The sequence below is a fragment of the Sus scrofa genome, chromosome 6 (genome assembly GCF_054392235.1).
Source record: "Sus scrofa isolate SSC_HxYL_T2T_F1_AM1 chromosome 6, Sscrofa_HxYL_maternal_Yorkshire_Landrace_v2.0, whole genome shotgun sequence".
NCBI lineage: Eukaryota > Metazoa > Chordata > Mammalia > Artiodactyla > Suidae > Sus > Sus scrofa.
In genome coordinates, this window is record NC_139388.1 from 16,259,477 (window position 1) to 16,280,590 (window position 21,114).

General features: G+C 37.7%; 1 protein-coding gene and 1 long non-coding RNA gene across 3 annotated transcripts in view; one reads left to right on the plus strand and one right to left on the minus strand.

Annotated features, from left to right (window-relative positions):
* The window catches only part of PMFBP1 (polyamine modulated factor 1 binding protein 1), a 509,524-nt gene extending 504,059 nt beyond the window's left edge, over positions 1–5,465 (minus strand). The window contains exon 1 of the mRNA XM_084959706.1: positions 5,388–5,465. The gene's annotated coding sequence lies outside the window, so the exon portion shown is untranslated. The remainder of the gene's footprint in view (positions 1–5,387) is intronic.
* Positions 5,466–5,626: 161 nt separating this feature from the next.
* Positions 5,627–21,114, plus strand: part of LOC110261269 (uncharacterized) — a 191,986-nt gene continuing 176,498 nt past the window's right edge. For both annotated transcript variants that reach the window (XR_014805568.1, XR_002345305.2), the window contains exon 1: positions 5,627–5,829. This is a non-coding gene — a long non-coding RNA (uncharacterized LOC110261269). The remainder of the gene's footprint in view (positions 5,830–21,114) is intronic.

The following is a 21,114-nucleotide window of genomic DNA, read 5'->3' on the forward strand; positions in this document are numbered from 1 at the left end:
GATGTTCTCAAAGTGCAAACAATAGTAGCAGATTACCAGATAAATGGTTGCTAGGGGATACATATGGTATCTGAGAATTGATGCTAAGAAGCATGAGGTAACTTTATAGACTTAGAGAAATAAGCTATCTTCACTATGAAAGTAGTTCACAACAGTTTACATTTGTCAAAACTCAAAGAACTATATTCTTTAAAAAATGAATTTTACTATATGTAAATTAAGCCTCAGACTTTTAAAAAAGCAGCAGCTAGAGGGTAGAAAAAAGACACATTACATACTAGAAGAAAGCTCAGAATGACTCCAAATATCTAACTAAAAACAGCATAAGTTGGAAAAAAATAGAATATTAAAGTGCTAAAAAAATTATTTATCCAGTTTAAAAATAAATCTCTCAAAAAGTTAACTAAATCCAATGTTCATTGCAGCACTATATACAATAGCCAAGACATGGAAACAACCTAAATGTCCATCAACAGAGGAATGGATAAACAAAATGTGGTATGCATACACAATAGAGTATTACTCAACCATTAAAAGGAACGAAATAACAGCATTTGCAGCAACATGCTTGGACCTAGAAATTATCATGCTAAGTGAAGTCAGACAGTGAGACACCAACAGTATATGCTATCACTTACATGTGGAATCTAAAAAAACGACACAATGAACTTCTTTGCAGAACAGATACTGACTCACAGACTTTGAAAAATTTACGGTTTCCAAATGAGACAGGTTAGAGGGTAGGGGGATCTGCTGGGGGTTTGGGATGGAAATGCTATAAAATTGGGTTGTGATGATCATTGTACAACTATAAATGCAATAAAAGTCAGAGTAATTAAAAAAAACTTTACTTCAATTAAAAATTAATAAAATTAAATTTTAAAAAATGAAAAAATTTAACTAAAAATATTTTCAAATTAAAAAAATTAACAGAATTCATTATCAACAAGCCATACCGTAAGCAATGTTAAAGGAAGTTCTCCAGGAGTTCCCATCGTGGCTCAGTGGTTAACGAATGCAACTAGGAATCATGAGGTTTTGGGTTCAATCCCTGGCCTCGCTCAGTGGATTAGGAATCCGGCGTTGCCATGAGCTGTGGTGTAGTTTGCAGATGCGGCTCGGATCCTGCGTTGCTGTGGCTGAGGCATAGGCCAGCAGCTACAGTTCCGATTAGACCCCTAGCCTGGGAACCTCCATATGCCGCAGGTGCAGCCCTAGAAAAGACAAAAGACAAAAAAAAGAAAAAGAAAGTTCTCCAGACTGAAGAAAACTGATGAAAAATTGGATCTACAAGAAGAAATAGAGTGCCAGAAATGGTAAGATATAAATAAAATGAAATTGACTTTATTCTCATTTGCTTAATTTCATTAAAACCTCCTCACAAAGAGCAGGATACACAGGTGTTTTCTATCAAATATTTAACAACAACAACATAAATATTGAAAGATTTTGTATAGGATTGATCCTATACAAAATCTTTCCATATAGAAGAACACTACACATCCCAGATCACATATAGAAGTCAGACAGCACTGCCCTAATGCTCAAATCAGAAAATCAAAATATAGCAAGACCAAACTCCCTTATGAACACTCTAAAGAAAACAATTTTAAGATCAAATTAAAAGACATAAAAACAATCATGGTATACTATGTTCATGGATGGAAAGATTGAATACTGTAAAGATGACAACTATTCCCAAATTAATATGCATGGTCAAAGCAATTCCTATCAAAACCCCCAAAAGATTTCTCATGGTATGTAATGAACTGAGTACAAAACCAAATAAGGAGGATTTACGGGTCAAGAATAAATAAGAGAACAACTTGGTATAGGGAGTAGGGGAAGCACTTTAACCTACTTAATATTGTCTTACTTTAGAGATAAGTGAATGAAAACAATGTGTTTTGTTATATGAGCAAGATGAGACAAATGAAACAGACTGGAAAAGCTCAAAAGCAAAAGCAAATATATATACACAGAAACCATGTGGGAACATGACGTTATCCATTCAGGGAGGAAGGGATGTCCTATTTCAGAGGCTGACAAATTTTTTCTATTAAGGGCCAGACAATCATATATTTGGCTTTGAAGCCGATATAGTCTCTTTCACAAGTACTCAATTCAGAACTTGTAGCACAAAAGCAGCCAGAATCAAGTAAAGGAAGGGAGGTGCCTGTGTTCCAATAGAATTTTATTTACAAAAACAGATGGTGAGCTAGTTGTTTTCCAAATACCAACAAAACAAATTTTTTTGTCTTTTTAGTGCCCCACCGGCAGCATATGGGGGTTCCCAGACTAGGGGGTCAAATCAGAGCTGTAGCTGCCAGCCTACGCCACAGCCATAGCGACGCCAGAGCAACTTCTGTGACCTACACAGCAGCTCATGGCAGATCCCTAACCCATTGATGGAGGCCAGATACTGAACCTGTGTCCTCATGGGTATTAGTCATATTCATTTCTGCTGAGCCACAACAGGAACCACAAAACAAAAAAAAATTTTTTTCGTCTTTTCTAGGGCCACACTGGAGGCATATGGAGGTTCCCAGGCTAGGGGTCTAATCAGAGCTGTAGTCGCCGGCCTATGCCAGAGCCACAGCAATGCAGGATCCGAGCCGTGGCTGTGACCTACACCACAGCTCATGGCAATGCTAGATCCTTAACCCACTGAGCGAGGCCAGGGATCGAACCCGCCACCTCATGGTTCCTAGTCGGATTCATTAACCACTGAGCCTTAGCAGGAACTCCACACAAAACAAAAAATTTTAAAGCCATTTCTCACATTACAGATAAAACAAAGTTTCAGGTTAACTAAAATAGTAATGTGAAAAAAATAATGCTCAGTGACCTAAATAATATTCAGGACATGCTAGAGGAATTTCACAATAATAATTATCTTAATATAAGACATATAAAAAATTAAGGCATATAAATTATTTTAACTGTTGATGTTGATCAAGAATTTTCCTAATTTTTTATGTTAATTCAAAAAGATAAAATCTTGCCAATTTACTTCTTGTATGCGTGTATGGCCATATCTTCATCTGTGAATTACCTTCCTATAATTTTAGAAAGCATTTCAGTGACTTCTCTAAAATTCTTAACCCAATATTCATTTGAAAGTTGTGCTACCCCAGACAAAGAAACACAAATATTATATATCGCTTAAATGAAGAATTTAAAAGAAAAAAAAAAAAGTTGCAAATGAACTTACTTACAAAACAGAAAGAGAATCAAAGACAGAAAACAAACTTGAGGTTACGAAAGGGGAAAGGATTGGAGGGAGAGATAAATTAGGAGGCTGGGATTGACATATACCTAGTACTATATATAGAATAGATCAACAAGGACCTACTGTATAACAGATGGAACTATACTCAATGTAGTAAGTTCTTAGGGAAAAGAAAAGTATACTCAGTTTTACACATATATATAAGCTGATAGATCAGTTATATATATAAGTGAACCACTATGCTCTACATCTGAAACTAACATGATATTGTAAATCAACTATACTTCGATAAATACATCCACAAAAATAAAATATTCAGAATACTCAACATTTAAAAAAGGTTGTACTAAGACAACTGCTTCAAACTTCTCAAAGCCCACTTCTTCAGACCAAGACTTTTTTAAAAAAATTTATTGAAGTATAGTTGATCTACAATGCTTTGTTAACAGAACAAGTCTGAATTCAGAAACTGAATGAAATTTAAATTATTTATTTATTTATTGTCTTTTCAGGGCCTCACCTGGGGCATATGAAGGTTCCCAGCTAGGAGTCAAATCAGAGCTACATCTGTGGCCAACACCACAGACACTGCCAGATCCCAGCCATGTCTGTGACCTTCACCACAGCTCAAGGCAAGGCAGGATCCTTAATCCACTGAGTGAGGCCAGGGATGGAACCCGTGTCCATGGCTACTAGTTAGATTCGTTTTCCCTGAGCCACAATGGGAACTCCTAAATTACATTAATTTTTAGAAGTAAAACACTTAGCTGCTTTGGCTGTTGGGGAAGAAATGGGAACACACTTTTGGAAATATCTACAGATATCCATACTTCAGAGTGGTCTTTAAAACTCCCTGAAATCGGAGTTCCCATCGTGGCTCAGTGGTTAATGAATCCGACTAGGAACCATGAAGTTGCGGGTTTGATCCCTGGCCTTGCTCAGTGGGTTAGGGATCCGGCGTTGTCATGAGCTGTGGTGTAGGTTGCAGACGCGGCTCGGATCCCCGCGTTGCTGTGGCTGTGACATAGGCCGGTGGCTACAGCTCCGATTGGACCCCCAGCCTGTAATCTCCATATGCTGCGGGAGCGGCCCAATAAATGGCAAAAAAACAAAAACAAAACAAAAAAAAACTTCCTGAAATTTATATAACGTGTGTGTGTGTGTGTATGAGTGTGTCATATTCTATACAAAAGCTCCAGGTTTTTCTTTTATCTTAAAAGGGACGATGATCCCTGCATCGAAGTTAAGAATCTATGTTCCAATGTTTTGGACACAGAGGACATCTTGTTGAATTATCAGATTGGAAAGAAAATGGAGGATTTTCACAGTCATAGACAGGGGATATAGAAAAGATGTCCATTTATACCGCAAAACTCCTTAAATGGTTCTGAATATCAATTTCAAATTCAAAACCTGGGGGTGGGGTGCGGGGAGTCAGACTGTAATACACGTAGAAGGTTAATGAAAGGAAGATTTTTAAATCAATAGTTGTTTTTACATTTCCGATCAAGCCTGAGTCTGACTATCCTCCAACAGACCTATTGACTTTACTCTGCTGTCTGGACGGGGAATTCATAACACCAACACGAAATGTCATGTGTCAACACGATCCGACCAAGAGCAAAATAATCCTATTCTCCGTATGAATCCATCCTCACTCAGGGTCAGCAGCTAGGACAAGAGCTTACATTACTGCAGCGCTTTATAACGCGCTTCAGGTTGCTCAGGAAAGTTTCCACAGACAAGGGCTCGTAGAAAGCTCCTGATGGCATCGGTGACAGAGACGAGGACAGACCAGGAAAGGCCAGGGAGGAGGGAAGTATGCTTGGGGAAGGTGGAAGCACCGCAGAGTCGGGAGGGTTGCTCCCGCGGAGGGAAGGAAACTGAGGAAGCCCGCTCCTGAAAGAGGGACGGGAGCGTCAGGAGAAGCCTCTTTTCGGGGGCGACGGGAAAGGGGCGGGCGCGTGGCCTCGGAGACGCGACAAAAACCACTTGAGAGAAGAACCTAGAGGCTGCGAGGAGGCGAACCTCTGTCACGCTTGCCTCAGGGAGTGAAGCAGCCCCGCTGAAGTCCTCATCTTGAGGCGGCCTCTCTGACTCAGCGCCCCCTCACCTCGTCCGCCCTTTTCACCTTTCTCCCTCCAGGGTCGCTCACCACCGGGTTTGGGGCTCCAGGAAGACGCCCCGCTCCCTTCTCCACCTCACGAACTCGACGCGCCACAAATTCAAATGCGACCTCCAGAGTCTCGCGGCTCCGTACGTCTTCCAGCGTGAAGGACAGATGGACCAATCGAAGTCCAGCGGACCACAGACGTAGAGGGCAGTGGGCGGGGCGAAAGGGTGGGGCGGGACCAAACAGCGTTGCCAAGACGACGGCTTCCGGGTGGGAGGGATGTGTGACTTACTGCGGGAAGGCGAGGCTCCGCGGGAAAAGAGGCCTTGTTAGAGGCGCGAGGTAGTTTGGGGCTGAAGCCTTCTGCTCAAGAGTAACCTTAGGCCTGTGTTGTGGTCACGCCAGCGGCCTCCGTTTCCTTTAGCCTTCTCCCTCACCAAACGACTTTCCTGTCCAGTTATAAAATGCAAGTTGTTTCCCCAAGGTAAGCGTGTAGTGGTAACCACCCCCTTCTTATCTAAGGGGTAAAGGAAACCGTCCACTCTCTCACACAAGGAGCGGGTAGTAAAAGAAGAAAATGGTGAAAATTTGGTTCTCTAAACATTCAGTAATTTCTTAACCGTGTGAATGTTTTGCTGCGCTAAACACATTTTATAGTCTTTACATAGTGCGGGTAATTTGAGTTACAATTAAATTTAAAATTCTAGTTCTTTCGGACCCTCATGTTTCATCTGACTGAGTAGCGAACAAAGACCTGAATTTTAAAGTTTTCTGTAACAGTCTCAGAATTTCTCTAATTTAAGTCCTTAATTTCTCCTAAATCTGAGGGTAGATGGTAAAATGAGCAGGTGCTTTGAGCCCAAATCATTACAGGAATTGAGCTAATTCAGCTGAGGCTTATTCTTTCTTAGAGAATCTCTTGCATCTAAAATAATTGAAACCAGATGCTAGACATGGCGTCTTTGGTTCAATGTCTATCTCTTTTGATGGTAATGATCTCACACAAGTCTCTTATTTATGGAAGAAAGTAACTTTGTTGAAATGATGAAGGAAAAAATAAGGCTTTAAAAAAAACCCCAAAATTTGGAGCTTTGAAACACATCTTTTAACAAACCATAAAAGTCGGTGTTAAATGCTTATCACCAGAATCTAAGAGAAAACTTCAGCAGAACTTATCTGCTTATCAAGAAGAATTTCTTCTTTTAGACTTAAGACAGGGATGCATTTATGAAAGCTTAGGTCTACGTGTTTAGTTTCCTGCCAACCTGATTCTTAAAATTCCATCTTCAAAATTCCCAGCTAATGAGCACTTCCTCAGCCTCAAGGTTAGAAATTTCATTAAATAAAAAATTAAATACATTAGAATACTTAGGTATGAAACATTAATGAACTGAGTAATACATTCTTCAGAAGAAGCAGCACTTAAGAAAACACAGGCCACCTGCATTGTGGAGCCATTTAACATGATGAGATTTGATAGATAGGCAAGAGATCAAAAAATGGCTAGATTTCAAAAGACAATGTTCTGTGAATTGCTTATTGCCCTCAGTAGTCCATTTGAAAATAAAACCAACTCTTAGCAGAGGCCCAAGAGGCCTCAGAGATGAACCAGACCATCCTTTGGATGTCAGTATTGTACTGAACAAAGTTAGTTACACTGTTATTTATCTGCAGGATAAATATCCTAAGTTTTATAAGGACTTGGGCCATTAATTTAAAAATGTATCATGATTTTAGAGTTTCGAAAGCAGAGAAAGGAGACTTGAACCTAAATTAGATGTTCTTGGGAAAAACGGTGTTCCCTCTAGTAGCATTTGACTTTGTACACTCCATTCCTCTCTTGTAAATGACCTCTCCCATCTCCTTGGTTGAGTGTTACTTATCCTTCAAAAATCAGGTCAAATTGAATTTTTTGAGGTATAACCCATAGTCAACTCCCTCCCTCCAGAACACCTATAGAATTATAAATGTACTGTTTATTTGGCTTTTGTATATATAGTTTTAAGCCTGTTAATGCTTTAGGCCTGTTAATGTTTTTATCATTTATGTTGATGAGTGTACACATAGTTTGCCTCATCTTTTAGATTCTAAGTTACTTAGAATTGTATTTACCACTCTACCTGGCAGAATGATCACATTTGATGTAGGAAATGCCTAAGTTAAGATTGATATTACATATACTTGGTAGCTGTATTAGTTTGCTGTGTTTGCCATAACAGAGAAACCATAGCCTGGGTGCCATAAACAACAGAAATTTATTTTCTCACAATTCTAGAAGCTAGAAAGTTCAGTATCAAGATGTCAGCAGAGTTGATTTCATTCTGAGGCCTCTCTCACTGACATGTAGTTTTGCCTTTGTCTTTACACGTCTTTACTTCATGTACCTAGACATCTGTGTCCACATTTTTCATAAAAGGGTGTCAGTCATACTGGGTTAGGGCCCATCCTAAAGACCTCATTTTAGCTTAGTTATCTCTTTAAGACCTTATCTCCAAGAATGGTTGCATTCTGAAGTACCACAGATGAGGACCTCAGCATATGAATGCCCCTGCTGCCACCCGCACAATTCAGTACATAACAGTAGCCAGCTCAAAAAGCAAAGGTGATTGGTAGCTTTTGTCTGTCATCTTGAGAACTCTCATCTTTACACTTATATATAATATAATTGTGTATGTCTGATTAGTGAAAGTAATAAGGAATGGTAGAGCCTATGGTAAATTGGAGAATATTTGCTCAGAGATGTTAAAATTTCTAAAAAAACCGAAAAACACAACACATACATACATACATACACCCAAGCACACCAGCACAGTGCCAGACCATCCAAACTAACAAACAACAGCAACAACAACAATAAAAAAAACCAAAAACAGGCTGATTAGTTTTGGCTCATAGCGAGCTGGTTTCCAAAAACCACCAGCGTATTATTTCATTTGGAATCTATATAACCTTTTAAGTGAACACCAGACATTTTAAGTATGTTTTTGCATATCCAAAGACATTTTCCCCAGACCCTACTGGTTCACATAACTTTTTTATTGAGTACCTGCAATGTTGAAGGAACTGTACTAAGGGCCTTACTGAGGTTAAAATCCATAACTTTGGCCACATATATCCAAGAGTTACAAGGACATCCAGTTTTTGAGATAATTTATTAAATGCATAACCATGCACAATTTAGAGTTTTTTAAGTACAGCTTTATCCTGTAAATAAATTAGAACTCTGAGAATAATTCTTTTTCAGATTATGTGCTCTTATAAAGCTAAAGCTCTGACCTTAAGTAAATGTGGAGAGAAAAGGAATGATATACAAAAATAATTATAGTTTAAGATAAAAATGAGATCGTAAGAGAATTATAAAGTGCTATGGGAAATTAGAAAAGTAAAAGATTTCTTCCAGGTTGGTGTGTTACAAAAGGTGTTTAATGCAGTTAGAATTAATCTCTCTCAAGGCACTTGGTACTTCTAATATAGCATTAATCAGTTTGGTTTATGTTAGATATTTGCTTATGCTCATATCTGCCCCCCAGTACAATCTAAATACCCAAGATTGTTTTAATCTTTATATGCTTCAGTCTAGTGTTGCTCAAAAGTATCAGAGTCACCTGGGGAACTTTGTAACAATAAACTTTTCTCAATCTAGCTCTGTAGATCCTGATTTAGTAGGCCTGGAGGAGTGGTAGAGGATCTCTGTTTTTAAAAGGTTTCTTCCACTTAATGATTCTGATTATCAGCCCCACTTAGAACCTTCTGCCCTAGAGCACCTGGTATATGGTATGCTCTCAATAAGTTCTTGTCACATTAAATGAGCAGAGCTGTGATTTAGTAAGATTTATAAGGGTCCTTTGTGTAGGATAAATTAGAGTGGAAAATATCCTAGAGGCAAGGGAGTCCTATTACTAATGTCCCACTAAGATGTGAAGCAGTCTTAAAGTAGGGGAGAGGCCATAGGAAAGGAAAGAAACATTGAAAAGGTAGAACCTATAAAATTAGAGGAAACCTGATATAATGTACTAGTTCCCAAAGCAGTGTGCTAAGACTTAATATGGAGTGTTTATTTATCAAGCAGGTTGCTGGACTCTATGTATGAAATTTTGTTTGGTTGGTCCAGAGTGAAACACATGAATGTGCATTTTTAACAACCCTCACCCATGATTAGAAAAGATTAATGAAACCAAGAGCTGTTTGGGTTATTTATTTTTGAACCAAATAATACATTTTTTTTTCATTTTGAAAGGTTTTTTTTTTGATGTATAGTTGATTTACAATGTTGTGATAATTTCTGCTTACAATAAAGTCTTTCAGTTATACACCTATACATAGCCATTTTTTTCAGATTATTTTTCCATATGAGTTAACACAAGATGTTATACAGTTCCCAGTGCTATACAAAAGGTCCCTGTTGACCATCCATTCTGTGTACAGTAGTGTGCATATCCTAAACCCAAACCCCCAATGCATCCCTCCCCCCACCTGTCCCTTTTGGGAAGGGTAAGTTTGTTTTTGAAGCTTGTATGTTTCTGTTTTATAAATAAGTTCATTTGTATCTTTTTTTTTTTTTAAGATTCCACATATAAGTGATATAATGACTTTTGTCTTTCTGTTTGATATATTTCACTTAGTATGATAATCTCTAGGTCCTGCCAGGTTGCTGCAAATGGCATTATTTCATTCTTTTTATGGCTGAGTAATAATCCATTGTATGTACCACGTATTCTTTATCATTCATCTGTTGATGGATGTTTAAGTTGCTTCCATGTCTTAGCTTTTGTACATATTGCTGCGCTGAACATTGGGTACACGATCCTTGGATCCTTTTCAAATTATATTTGTTTTCCAGATTTTTTGGCGGGGGAGAGATTTTCTTTTTGTCTTTTCTAGGGCCACACCCACAGCATATGGAGGCCCCCAGGCTAGGGAGCTGTAATCGGAGCTTTAGCCACTAGCCTGTGCCAGAGGCACAGCAACGCAGTATCTGAACCAAGTCTGCAACCTACACCACAGCTCACGATAATGCCGGATCCTTAACCCACTGAGTGATTGAACCCGCAACCTCATGGTTCCTAGTCGGATTCATTAACCACTGAGCCATGATGGAAACTTCCGGTTTTCCAGATTTATGCCCAGGAGTGGGATTTTGCTAGATTTGTAGTAGTTCTACTGCTAGCTTTTTGAAGAACCTCAATACTTTTTTTTGCAGTGGTTGTGGCAGTCTACATTCCCACCAACAGTGGGAGGGTTCTCTTTTCTCTGCACCCTCTCCAGCATTGATTTTTTTTTAGAGTATTTGATGATGGCCTTTCTGATTGGTGTGAGTGATAGCTCATTTTAGTTTTGATTTGCATTACTCTAATAATTAGTGATATTGAGCATTTTTCTTGTGCTTTTTGGCCAGCTGTATTTCTTCTATGAAGAAATGTCTATTTAGATCCTCTGACCATATTTTGACTGGGTTTTTTGATATTGCACTGTGTGAGTTGTATATTTTGGAAATTAATCCTTTGTTGGTCACTTCATTTGCAAATATTTTCTCCTATTCTGTGGGTTGTCTTTTCATATTCTTTGTGGGGGATTTTGTGGGGTTTTTTTTTTTTTTTTTTTTTTTTTTTGCTGTGCAAAAGCTTTTAAGTTTAATTAGGTCCCATTTGTTTATTTTTGTTTTTATTTTCATTACTCTAGGAAGTGGAACCATAAAGATATTGCTGCAATTTATGTCAATGAATGTTCTACCGGTGATTTCCTCTAAGAGTTTTATAGTATCTGGTCTTAGATTTAGGTGTTTAATCCATTTTGAGTTTATTTTTGTGTATAGTGTTAGAGAGTGTTCTAATTTCATTCTTTTACATGTAGCTGTCTAGTTTTCATAGCATCACTTATTGAAGAGACTGTCTTTTCTCCATTCTATATTCTTGCCTCCTTTGTCATTGATTATGATTGTAGGTACATGGTTTATTTCTGGGCTTTCTATCTTGTTCCATTGATGTATATTTCTGTTTTTATGCCAGAGCCATACTGTTCTGATGACTATAGCTTTGTAGTATAGTCTGAAATCAGGGATTCCTCCAGCTGTATGTTTCTTTCATAGGATTGCTTTGCTTATTCAGGGTCTTTTGTGTTTCCATACAAATTTAAAATTTTTTTGTTCTAGTTCTGTGAAAAATGACATTGGTAATTTGATAGGAATTGCCTTGACTCAGTAGTTTGCCTTGGGTAGTGTACTCATTTTAACGATATTGATTCTTACAATCTAAGAACATGGTATGTCCTTCCTTCTCTTTGCATCATCTTCACTTACTTTCAACAGCATTTTATAATCTTCAGAATACAGATCTTTTGCCTCCTTAAGTAGGTTTATTCTTAGGTATTTTACACTTTTTGATGCAGTGGTGAATGGGATCATTTCCTTTGTTTCTCTAGCATATGTTTCATTGTTAGTGTATAAAAATGCAAGAGATGTGTGTGTTAATTTTGTATCCTGCAGCTTTACAGAATTAATTGATGAGCTCTTTATGATTTTCTATGTATAGTATCATGTCATCTGAAAACAGTGGCAATTTTACTTTTCTTTTCCAGTTTGGATTTCTTTTCTTTTTCTTCTCCAATTGCCATGGCTAGGAATTCCAAAACTATGTTGAATAAAAGTAGCAAGTGAACATACTTGTCTTGTTGCTGATCTTAGCAGAAATACTTTCAGCTCTTCACCATTGAAAATGATATTATCTGTGGATCTATCATTTATGGATTATATTACATTGAGATAAATTCCCCCCATATCCACTTTAAGGAGGATTTTATCATAAATGAGTGTTGGATTTTGTCAAAAGCTTTTTCTGCACCTGTTCAGGTGATCATGTTGTTTTTATTCTTCTGTTGCTTAATGTTTTGTATGACACAGACTGATTTGAGGATATTGAAGAATCTTTGTATCCCTGGGATAAATCCCACTTGATCATGGTATATGATTTTTTTAATGTTTTGTTGAATTTGGTTTACTTGCGTTTTTGTTGAGGATTTTTGTATCTGTATTCATCAGTGATATTGATGTGTGATTTTCTTTTTTTAAGGTATCCTTGTCTGATTTTGGTCTTGGGGTGATGATGGCCTCATAGAGTGAGTTTGGGAGTGTTCCTTCCTCTGCAGTTTTTTGGAGTATAGCAGAAGGATGGATGTTAACTCTTTTCTAAATGCTTGATAGAATTCACCTGTGAAGCCATCTCGTGCTAGACATTTGTTAGAAGTGGGTTTTCTGTTTTTTCTCTTTTTGCTTTTTAGGGCCACACTCACGGCATATGGAGGTTCCCAGGCTAGGGAGTCGAATTGAAATTACAGCTGCTGGCCTATACCACAGCTCAAGGCAATGCTAAATCATTGACCCACTGAGTGAGGCCAGGGATCAAACCCACATCCTCAAGGATTATAGTTGGGTTTGTTACCACTGAGCCACAGAGGGCACTCCTTTTTGTTGTTGTTATTAGAAGTTTTTAAATCACAGTTTCAATTTCAGTACTTTTGATTGTTCTGCTCATATTTTCCATTTCTTCCTTGGTCAGCCTTGGATGATTGTACCTTTCTAAGAATCTGCCCATTTCCTCTAAGCTGTCCATTTTACTGGCATATAGTTACTTGTACTATACCCATGATCCTTTGTATTTCCATGGTATCAGTTAGAACTAACTTCTCTTTTTTCATTTCTCATTTTATTGATTTGAGGCCTTTCCCTTTTTTCTTTCTTTCTTTCTTTCTTTCTTTCTTTCTTTCTTTCTTTTTTTGTTAGGGGGTCTTATCAGAGCTACAGCTGCTGGCCTACGACACAGCCACAGCAACTCCAGATCTGAGCCACGTCTGCAACCTACACCACAGTTCACAGCAATGCTGGATCCTTAACCCACTGAGCAAGGCCAGGGACTGAACCCGCAACCTCATGGTTCCTAGTCAGATTCATTTCTGCTGCGCCATGACGTGAACTCCTCCCTTTTTTATTGATGGGTCTTGATAGGTCTTTTGTTGATCTTTTCAAAGAACCAGCTTTTATTTATTTATTTATTTATTTATTTATTTATTTATTGCTTTTTAGGGCCACACCCGTGACACATGGAGGTTCCCAGGCTAGGGGTCTAATTTGAGCTATAGCTGCAGGCCTATGCCACAGCCACAGAAATGCCAGATCTGAGCCATGTCTGCGACCTACACCACATATCATTGCAATGCTGGATACTTAACCCACTGAGTGAGGCCAGGGATTGAACCCAAAACCTCATGAAAGAACCAGTTTTTAGTTTTCATTGATATTTTCTACTGTTTTCTTCATCTCTGTTTCATTTAATTCTGCTCTGATCTTTATGATTTCTTTCCTTCAGCTAACTTTGAGTTTTGTTTGTTCTGCTTTCTCTAGTTGCTTGAGGTGTAAGGTTACATTGTTGGTGATTTTTCTTATTTCCTGTTGTAAGCTTCTGTTGCTATAAACTTAGCTCTTGGAACTGTTTTTCCTGTGTCCCATAGGTTTTGGATCATTGTGTTTTCATTCTCATTAATCTCTACCTATATTTCTATTTCATTTTTGATTTCCTTTAGTGATCCATTGGTTGTTTAGCAGCGTATTATTTAGTCTCCAAGTGTCTGTGATTTTTTGCTGCTTTTTTCTTGTAGTTAATTTCTTATAGCAATGTGGTCAGAAAAGATGCTTGATATGATTTCAAGTTTCCTAAATATACTGAGGCTTGATTTGTGGCCCAAGGTATAATCTATCCTAGAGAATGTTCCATGTGTACTTGAGAAGAATGTGTATTCTAATGTTTTCAGATGAAATGTTCTGTAAATATCAAGTCCATCTGATCTAATGTATCATTTAAGGCCTGTATTTTCTTGTTGGTTTCCTGTCTGGATGATCTGTCCATTGCTGTAAGTGGGGTGTAAAGTCCCTCATGATTATTTGTTATTGTCTAGTTCTCCTTTTAAAAGATAGTGGTTGTGCCCATGGCACATGGAAGTTCCTGGGCCAGGGTTTGAACCCATGCCACAACAGTGACCCTTTTTATTTTGACTGTGCCCATGGCATGGGGAAATTCCTGGGCCAGGGTTTGAACCCGGGTCACTGCAATGATGGTGCCTGATCCTTAACCAACTGTACCACAAGCAAACTCCCTCAATTTCTCCTTTTATGTCTATCAGCAGTTGCCTTATATATTGAGGTGCTCCTATGCTGGGTACATATATATTTATAATTGTTCTTCATGGAGTGTTCCTTTGATCATTATATGGTGTTTTTCTTTGTCGCTTATAACCTTATTTATCTGAAAGTCTATTTTGTCTGAAATGAGTATTGCTACTCTAGCTTTCTTTTGATTTCTGTATGCCTAGAATAACTTTTTCCATCCTCTCACTTTCTGTCTGTATGTGTCCCTGGATCTGCAATGGATTTCTTGTAGACAACATGTATACGGGTCTTATTTTTTGTGTACATGCAGCCATTCTGTATCTTTTGATTGAGGGATTTAATCCATTTACATTTAGGGAAAATATTGATATGTATGTTCTTACTGCCATTTTGGTAATTGTTTTTTATTTTTATTTTGTCTTTTGTCTTTTTTAGGGCCACAACTGTGGCATATGGAGGTTCCCAGGCTAGGGATCCAATCAGAGCTATAGCTGCCAGCCTATACCACAGCCAGAGCAATGTGGGATCTGAGCCATGCCTGCAACCTACACCACGGCTCATGGCAATGCTGGATGCTTAACCCACTCAGTGAGGCCAGGGATTGAACCTGTGACCTCATGTATACTAGTCGGGTTTGTTAACCTCTGAGCCATGACAAAAACTCCCATTTTGGTAATTGCTTTGTATGTGGTTTTTATAGCCTTTTTTCCTCCTTTCTTCTTTTGTTCTGTGCTCTTGTGGCTTGATAAGTATCTTTAGTTTAGTGTTTCTATTGCTTTTTCTTAATTGTGTATCTCTTGTAGATTTTTCTTGTGTGTGTGATTACCATGAGGTTTTGACAAAGCAGTCTATATACACAGAAGATTGTTTTAAGTTGCTGGTCTCTTAACATCAAATGCTTTTTCAGTAGCCTGTAATTATACTCTTCTCTTCTTGGAATTACTGATTGGATATCATATTTGTGTGTGAATGATTTCCTACTTTAATTATATATTTCCTTTACTGGTGAGCCTTTTCTTTTGTAACATTGTTATTTCTAGTTATAGCCTTTTTGTTTCTGCCTAGGGAAGTTCCTGTAGCATTTGTTGTAAAGCTAGTTGGGTGCTGCTGAACTTGTCTGTAAAGCTTTTTATTTCTCCATTGAATTTGAATAAGAGCCTTGCTGAGAAGAGTATTCTTGATTATAGACTTTTCCCTTTCACCACTTTAAATATATTGTTCCACTCACTTCTGGCCTCAGAAAAGTCAGGTGATAACTTTACAGGTTTTCCTTGTATGTTATTTGTTGCTTTCCCCTAGTTGCTTTTAATATTTTCTCTTTGTCTTTAATTTTGATTGATTTTATTAATAAGAGTCTTGTTTGTTCCTCCTTGTGTTTATCCTGTATGAGACTCAACTGTGCTTCCTAGACTTGAACTAGTGTTTCCTTTCCCATGTTAGAAAGTTTTCAGCTATGATCTCTTCAAATATTTTCTCAGGCCCTTTCCCTGTTTTTCTTCATCTGGGACCTCTATAATGCAGTCGTTGGTGTGTATAATGTTGTTCTAGAGGTCTCTTATTAGACTGTTCTTATTTCTTTTCATTCTTTTTTCTTTATTCTGTTCCACATGAGTGATTTCTACTCGTCTGTCTTCTACCTCATTTATTCATTCCTCTGCCTCATATATTTTGCTATTCATTGTTTCTTGTGTATTTTTCACTTCAGTTATTATATCGTTTATCTCTGCTCATTCTTTAATTATTATTTCTTGTTAAATATTTCTTGTAATTTCTCAATCTTTGCTTCCATTTATTTTCTGAGATCAGATCTTGAATCATCCTCCTGTCATTAAAGTCTTTTTCATGTAGGCTTGCTTATGTCCACTTCACTTAGTTGTTGTTCTGGAGATTTGTCTTATTTCTTATTTTGAAGCATATTTCTCTGCTCTTTCATTTTGTCTAGCTTTTTGTTTGTGGTCTCCTTTCTGTAGGCTGCAGGGTTGTATCCACCCTTGCTTCTGGTGTCTACCCCTGGTCAGTGTTTTTGGTCCAGGACTTGTCCTGGCTTCTGATGGCAGGGAGTGGTACCTGAGTGCTGGTAGATGGAGCTGGGTCTTGTCCCTCTGGTGGGCAGGGCCATATTGAGGGGTTGGATTAGAGGCACTTGTGTGCCTCAGAGGACTTTCACAGTCTTTTGATGGGTATGTCTGTAGTCCCATCCTGTTGGTTGTTTGGCCTGAGGCTTCTCAGCCCTGGTGCCTGCAGGGTATTGGGTGGGGCCAGATTTTTTTTTAAAATGGCAACCTCCAATGAAGCTCACACCCAAAATTATTCCCTCAGACCTCTGCCTCCACTGTACAGCCACCACAGTGACCTGTGGCCTTTGCCTCCCCATGACACTTTTCAAGACCCTCAGGTTGGTCTGGCCTAGATTCTTATGGAGTCCCTGCTTTGTCCTGGGACTCAGTTCACATGAAATCTTTTGTGTACCCTCCAAGGGTGGAATCTCTGTTTCCCCCAATCCTGTGAAACTCCTGCACTCAAGGCACACTGACCTTCAATGCCATATGCTCCGGGGGCTCCTCTTCCTAATGCCAAACCTCCAGGCTGGGGGACCTTATGTGGGGTTCAGAACTCTCACTGCTCTGGGAGAGCTTCCGCAACATAGTTATTTTTCATTCTGTTAGTCTCCCACCCAGTGGGTATGAGTTTTGTTTATATCATGAAAGTGCCCCTCCTACTGTCTTGTTGTGGCTTCTTATTTGTCTTTGGGTGTAGGATATCTTTTTGGTAGTTGCCAATCTATTTTGTCAATGGTTATTCAGCATTCTGTTGTGATTTTGGGTTTTTGTGAGAGGTGATCTAGTTACAACTGATGTCAGAGAATTAGAATCATAAGAGAATACTGCAGACAGTGATATACAAACAAATTGGATAACCTAGAAAAAATAGATAAATTCTTAGAAATGTACATCTTCTACAACTAAATCAGGAAAAAAAATAATCCAAATGGACAAGTTTTTAGTACTGAAATTGAATCAGTAGTTAAGAAATGTTCAACAAACAGAAGTCCAGGATCTCATGGTTTTACAATGGAGTTATGCTAAACATTAAAGAAGACTTATACCCATCTCTCTCAAACTATTCCAAATAAATTGAAGAGGAGGGAAAACTTCCATACTCATTCTATGAGACTGGCATTACCATGTTACCAAAACCAAGCAAAGACACTACAGAAAAAGAAGTTACAGGCCAGTACCCCTGAGGAACATAGAAGCAAAAATCCTCATCAAAATATTAGCAAACTAAATTCTAGAATATAAAAAGGCTCATAAGCCATGATCAAACAGGATTTATTCTTCTGGTATAAGGATGCTTCAGTATCCACAAATCAATCAAAGTGATGTACCACTTTAACAAAACATAGTAGAAAGAGCACATTGAAATTTCCGTAAATACAGAAAAAGCATTTGACTAAATTCAACATTAGTTTATGAAAAATTTTTTTTCTGGAATTCCCAGTGTGGCTCAGCAATAACAAACCTGACTAATATCCATGAGGATGCAGGTTCAATCTCTGGCCTTACTCAGTGGCATTGCTGTGAGCTGTGGTGTAGGTCACAGACCCATCTCGGATCCCGTGTTGCTGTGGCTGTGGTGAAGACCGGCAGGTGCAGCTCCAATTCCACCCCTAGCCTGAGAACTACCATATGCCTCAGATGCGACCCTAAAAAGCAAAAAAAAAAAAAAAAAAAAAATTGTTCAACAGTATTGGTATAGATAGAACATACTTAAATATAATATAGACCATTTATTACAAATCCACAGCTAACATCATACTCAATGTTGAAAGCTGAAAGCTTTTCCTCCATTATCCAAAACAAGACAAGGATGCCAATTCTCACTATTTCTCTTTAGTATAGTATTGGAAGTCCTAGCCAAAACAGTCAGAACAGAAAAAGGAATAAAGGGCATCCAAATTGGAAGAGAAGTAAAACTCTTACTATTTTCATTTAATATGATTCTGTGTGTAGAAAAATTAAAAGACTCCACCAAAAAAAACTATTAGAACTAATGAATTAAATAAAGTTGCAGGATACAAGGTTAATATATATTAATCTGTTGCTTTTCTCTACATTGATTAACTGTCATAGAAATCACAAAATAATCCCATTTTACAATGACATCTAAAAGTTAAAGTACCTAGGAATAAACTTAACCAAAGAACTCACAGACCTGTCTTCTGAAAAGTGTAAGACATTGAAGAAGGAAATTCAAGATGATACAAATAAATGGAAAGTTTTCTTGTGTTCATGGATTGGAAGAATTAATACTGGTAAAATGTCCATACCCAAAGCATTCTATACATTTAGTGCAATCCTTATCAAAATACTCATTACATTTTTCACAGAATTAGGATAAATAATCCTAAAATTAATAGGAAACCACAAAAGACCTGGAATAACCAAAGCAATCTTGAGAAAAAAAATAAAGGTACAGATATCTGACTTCAAACTATACTCTGAAGCAAAGGAATCAAGACAGTGATACTGGCACAAAAATAAACACATGAATCAGAGGAACAGGAAGGAGAGCCTAGAATGAACCAAGGCACATATGGTCAATTAGTCTTTGGCAAAGGTGGCAAAAATGGGGAAAGACAGTCTCTTGAATAAGAGGTGTTGGGAAATTTGGACAGCTACATGTGAAATAATTAAATTAGAACCTTTTTTCATAACATCTGCAAAAGTAAATTCAAAAGTTGACTAAGGACATAAATATAAAACTCGAAACCATAAAATTTTAGAAAAATATAGGCATTGTGCTGTTTGACATTGGTCTTAGCAATATTTTTTGGATCTGTCTCCTCAGGCAAGAGAAATGCTGAATTCAACCAAATATTTAAAGAATTGACACAAATCCTTCTCAGGCGTTCCTGTTGTGGCTCAGTGGTAATGAACCCAACTAGTATTCATGAGGAGGCAGGTTCAATCCCTGACCATGCACAGTGGGTTAAAGATCGAGCGTAGCTGTGAGTTGTGGTATAGGTTGTAGATGCAGCTTGGATCTGGTGTTCCTGTGGCTGTGGCATAGGCAGCTCCAATTCAACCCCTAGCTTGAGAACGTCTATATGCCAATCGTGCAGCCCTAAAAAGCCAAAAAAAAAAAAAAAAAAAAATCCTTCTCATGCTCTTCCAAAAAATTGAAGAAACAAAAAAATTTTTTTTTGGCCTGCCCGCAGCATGCAGAAGGTCCTGGTTCAGGAATCTAATCTGAGCTACAGCAATAACTAAAGCCATAGTAATAACAATGCTGAGTCCTTAACCACTAGACCACCAAGGAACTCCAAGAAAACATTTTATAACTTATCCTGTGAGATCAGCAATATTTTTATCATAATATCAAACAAAGATACTACCAGAAAAGTAAACTATTGGGTAGTATCACTTATGAATATAAGTTCAGATATCCTCTACAAAATTCTAGCAAACCAGACCCAGCAGCCTGTTAAAGGATTATACACCATGGTCAAATGGAAGGCTAGATAAGCTCAAAGCATTCAAATCCATTACTGTAACATACTACATTAATATGAGGAATTAAAGCCACATATAATCACAATTAATGTGGAAAAATCACTTGACAAAATCCAATAATGTCTCATGATTAAAAAAGAACATTCAGTAAACAAGGATTAGAAGTTCCCTGGTGGCTCAGTGGGTTAAGGACCCAGCATCATCACTGCTGTGGCTCTGATTATTGCTGTGGTACAGATTTGATCCCTGGCCCAGGAACTTTTGCATGCCATAGGTGTGGCCAAAGCAAAAAAAACAAACAAAAAAAAAAACACCAAAAAAACAAAAACAAAGAACAAAAACTGGGATTAGAAGTGAATTTCCTTAACATGATAAAGGCCATATGTGAGAAACCCACAACCAGCAAAATATTCAAACATGAAAAACTGGGAACTTTTTTTCTGAGATCAGGGGTAAGGTCAGGATACCCATGCTTACCACTTCTATTCAACATATACTGGAAGTTCTATCCAGAACACTTAGGCAAGAAGAAGAAATCCAAAGTGAAAGAAAGAAATAAAATTAGCTGTTCACGGATGACATGATTACATATGTTACCTTAAAAATAGAAGTATGCATACACACTCACTTTAGAAGTAATAAATGAATTCAGCTAAGTTGCAGGGTACACAATCAATACACAAAAAATACATTTTGTGCAAAACAACAAACAACCTGAAAAGGAAATTAAGAAAACAATTTAATGTATGATATCATCCTGAAGAATAAAATAACACTCAGGAATAAATTTAACTTATGAGTCACTAGACATATTGAACACTAAAATGTACAAAACACTGCTGAAACAAAGAAAACAATTAGAGATCTCATGATCATGGATTATAAAACTTAATATTATTGACAGTATTTCCCAAAGTAATCTAGAGATTCAGTTCAATCCTTTTGAAAATCCCAATTACATTTTTTTTCCCAGAAATAGAAAAATCCATCCTGAAATTCAAAAAGAATTTCAGGGGACCCTGAATAATGAAAACAGTCTTGAAAAGAAAAAGTTGGAGAGTACAACTTCCTGATTCTTAAACTTAGTGCAGTCAACAGT